General features: G+C 38.1%; 1 pseudogene; it reads right to left on the reverse strand.

Moving 5' to 3' along the window:
- Positions 1 to 3920: 3920 nt before the first annotated feature.
- Positions 3921 to 4202, reverse strand: LOC102467663 (RING-box protein 2 pseudogene; annotated as a pseudogene).
- Between the last annotated feature and the right edge of the window lie 344 nt (positions 4203 to 4546).

Here is a 4546-nt window from a genome sequence, read left to right on the forward strand (position 1 = left end):
TTTTAAGGGTTTTTCTCTCACTGGAGAGAGACAATGAAGGGGAAGGTAACCATGCTGCAATCTCTTATCCTCCATTCTCCTCCTGACATCTTGGGCATGCCCACACACATACCCTGTGTGATTTTCAATCCACCAGTCCCTGGACTTGAATCATGGAGCTGGTTATGTGGGATCCAGCCTATTTCACCTTTATGCCACTTGCTGGCTTTGGTTTTGTTGAGATACTTAAACATTTTCTCATGGTTTCTTTTTTATGTTCAGAGCGTCATTGTCTTCAATTACATTTTTGAACTTTGGGGAATTTATGTTTTTATAAGGCTTGAGTTTTATGTCCCAATTTTTGTTCAAATAAATATACACTATTGTAACACTTAGATTGTATAAGCATACAGATTATTTTTTAATTTCAGAAGAAATTTTAATATGTCATTTTACTGAGTACTACACAAAAAGTCTCCTTTATTTTACTTAAATTTCTGATAGTCATGACAGAGAAAAAGATCTACTGGATCACAATCACAAGTTGGAGAATGAAGTTGCTGAACTGAGACAGAAAATAAAAACAATAAAAAATCTCAGTAAAAAAAGGAAAAGAAGTATGTTGAGGACATTCAAATTATAAAGGAAAAGAATAATGACCTTCAAAAGACTATTAAACAGAATGAAGCAACAATAGAACAAACAATAGCCCATTATAATGGACAGCTTGTTCTGTCAACTGAGAATACAATGCTAAATTCTAAACTGCAGAGTGAGAAGGAAAGACTGGAATTTGAAGTTAAGTCATACTGTGCTAGACTGGCTACTGCTATACAAGATTATGATCAAAATCAGACATCTATATATATATATTGGGGCCGGCCAGCAATTGGCATGGTGGTTGAAGCACTAGGCTCCCACATGACCAACCACAGTTAAAGTCCTGAACCTGGTGGCTTCCTTTCTGACTTTTTCTCTCTCTCTCCCTCTCTCCCTCTCTCTCTCTCTCTGGTTAAATTAAGCTAAATAAATAAATAAATAAAGTTTAAAAATAATTCTTGAAAAAAAAGGAGGAAACATACATTGCTCCCAGTTTAAAAAAAAAAGTGGAACATAAGATATTTTGAGTGGACATTGTATCGCTTATGAAATCTTAAAAGACTGAGTTATTAGTTGTTAATAGACCGATAATAATGTAGACATATATTGCTGAAATTATTTTAATGTCTTTATGTTGCATCCTTTTATAACCATGATGAAGCAGACAAATGGACATGTTCACACTTAAAATGAAGCATTTTTTGTTCATTTATTTAGTTTGCTGTAGAGTACACATGCTCGCTGGAGAGACAGACAGAAAGAGGTGAATACTGAGAAATTACACATTGGAGGGACGGCTACATCACAATCCCTTCTCCTCTCTCTCCTGGGGATTCTGAGTGTACACGTATACGTACCTGGTGTGCTTTTTAAGATTTTCAGTTGTAGGACTCAACTGTAGTTGGCCCTGTAGGATCTAGCTCTTTAACCTCCACACCACATACTGACCCAGAAAAACGAGTATATTGAGATTAAGATTGAATGTATAAAAGAAATTTTTAAAAAGTAATTAATTAGTTTTAAAAAATATTCAACTAGGTGGTTACCTAGACAGTTTGTTACAGATTTCCAGAATGAACTAAATGTTAGTTGCTCTATCTCATAATGCTTTTCATTCATTACCTTTTTTATGTCTTGCTAGGTAGTGTAATTTTATTCACAGCGATTTGAATGGAAATATTTTAGTCTCAGATTATTATTATTATTATTTTAGGCAGGATTTTGCTGTCCCCACCCTCCTGCCTCAGCCTATCAGCTGAGACTGCAGGTAAGCAACCATGCCTAGTTCTTTTTTCAGACATTATCTCTGTTTTCCAGGTCACGCTTGAGCTTCCTCAGTTTCCCTGAGTTGCTAAAACTGCCAGCACACAACACTGTGCTCATTAGAGCGGCATTTAACCCCCAGCTTCTCATATGGTTCCAGCCTCCAGAAAGTAGCCTCTTACCAGCCCATCTTAGCTGAGCCTCAAATTATGTATTCTGATAACCTCACAATTCTTTAATGACATCTACTTTTCTTTAAATCATAATTTGAGACAAATGTAGCTAATGTGGGAAAAACTTTTGATTTAGTCTCCCCACTGTTATTTATAATTTATTTTGAACATTTTTACAAATAATTTACTCATAATTTTATTTCAAGGCTCAGTTACTGTCATTTGGATATTACTTTGTTCTGCACAAAGATAATTAGCTATCTGTGATTTATTAATGATCTTTTTATTTAGTATACTATAAATTCTTTAGGGACATTTTGAAAGCAGGAATGGAGTGAGTACTGGGAAGAGATGTAGTAGTTGAGGCCAGGGAAGGAGGTGGAGGCTGGTTACCTAAAGACTACATTGAAAGATGTTGGAATTGTACTCTTATACTCTAATAGGAATATTTTGGGAGGATTCTGGATCAGAGATTGAATATGTGAGGAACTCTGAAATTAATTTGAAACCTCTCATGAAAAGAGATACAAAAGTTTAATTTGAATCCTCTCCTAAAAAAAAGATATAAAAGGTTAAAAGAGAGTGTGCCCTCACCAGCCTCACCCACAGGCACTGTCAAGCTTTGCAGATTCATCAGAGGAGGAGGGACGAGTAGGCTAAGGGAAAGTTTCTCCTGTCTAAGTAACCCAGGACTGAGTAGGCAGGAAGATAGCCCCTTCACTATGCCCTGAACTGAATCAGTAGTAAACAGGGTTGTGTGCACATGAGGGAAAAACGCAAAGTGATGTACATGGAGATGTTTTCAGTGTATACATTACGGTAATATATTACCACCATAATTGAGTAATATGGTGATTTATGACACAAGTAATGGGATTATCTTATCAGGTAGCTATGAGACAGCTTCAATAAGAATTGGCTGAGGCCCTAAAACCACAATCTATGCAAGGGGCTTCACTGGAGGTTGTATCACATAATTACATTAATTTAGAAGACAAAACCCAGGATTTAATTTTGTAAAGGTAAATAGAGTAAATTTATAAAAATATGAAAAAATAAACTTTTTGACCCAAAGCTACAATGGTAAACGTTCCCCCTCATTAACACAGTTCAATTACAACATAATCTAATCAGAGCTAGAAAACACTTACATCCTTTCCCACTCAGTGACTGAATGGTGATGTGAGTGAAGATCTGGGTTGTTCAATGGTGATGTGAGTGAAGACCCGGGTTTTCTGTGACTCATGTCACAGACATAACATGTAGGATAAGCAAAATCTCATTTACCCAGAGGTTAAATTTTATTAATATTTATCCTGTTCACTGGTCCAAATTTAAAATTCTCAAATATAGTGGATCATCCTCCCTTCCCACCAAAAATAGATATCAGGAACAAATTAAGGATAAGGATTTTAAACGGCACTTTATTTGTTACTATTACATTCTCTTTTTAACTGGTCAACCATAAGCATGCACAAAGTTCTCTGAATGGAGCTGCCTCCACAGCCCCTGCTGTGGTAGATTATAAAGGTAGATTATAAAGACCAATCTGGAGTTTTCTCTCTCTCTCTCTTTTTTAAGCACTTCTGAGCATTCTGTATGACACACACTACAGAGGTAGGAAAGATGATCTTTAATAAATTACCTTCATAATTGTAGAGGATTTCTGAAAATAAAATCAGGAAAGGCTAAGTAATGCCTTGTGGAGTCCCAAAGGCCCACAGATCCATGGCCTCCTATGTGAAGAATGAACTCCCTGGAGTGTTCCAGCTTTCACAGGGCACTTGGTAACACGCTCTACCAGGTCTTTCCTGGATAACTGCACCAAGGAAGCTTCCTACACTCTCATTTGCTGATTCTTCGGACCACCCAGTCCCGCTGGCAGAGAGGGCAGCAGTTGCTCTATTACACCCACAGGCACATGCAGCAGTTATGGAAGGAATGATTATATTCTCCCCAGACCACAACACAATCCTCTTGTTTGTTTTCAGCTTGACATCGAAGACAGGCATCCATCACCTGGTCCCTGCATATGGCACACGTATTGCACTCCACGTCCCAGTTCCACTTGGCCACCGAGTTCCACTTCTTGAGCAAGAACACCCTGTCGCCCCCCACCTTGGAGCCCGCACTCCCAGCGTGAGAGGACAGGGTGCAGGGCTCCTTGCCATCTTCCACATTGGCCATGGCGGCAGCATGGAGCTGTTGGCAGAGACCAAAACCCAGGATTTAAAGAAGGGATGAAGTCAAATCAGAATTCCAGTACTATAAAATTTAACATGTTAACAGTACATCGACAGCTGGTTGAATAATATAACGAGTTTCAGGATACACATTTAGGGGACAGCTTTCTTTCTTTTGTTAGACTCACTGTGCTGTGCTTTCTGTGTTTTCACCTTCTGTTCATCCAGTTGTGTTTGTTCAGACTGGGCTCATGGTTTTTCCTTCACAAAGCTTTCTCTGGCTGCTTTAACTCACTTCCCTTCTCTTTTGGGCACTGGTCTAGTCTGTGCAGAACAATTTAACAATTT

This window comes from Tupaia chinensis, unplaced genomic scaffold (assembly GCF_000334495.1).
Source record: "Tupaia chinensis unplaced genomic scaffold, TupChi_1.0 Scaffold000037_21, whole genome shotgun sequence".
Lineage (NCBI taxonomy): Eukaryota > Metazoa > Chordata > Mammalia > Scandentia > Tupaiidae > Tupaia > Tupaia belangeri.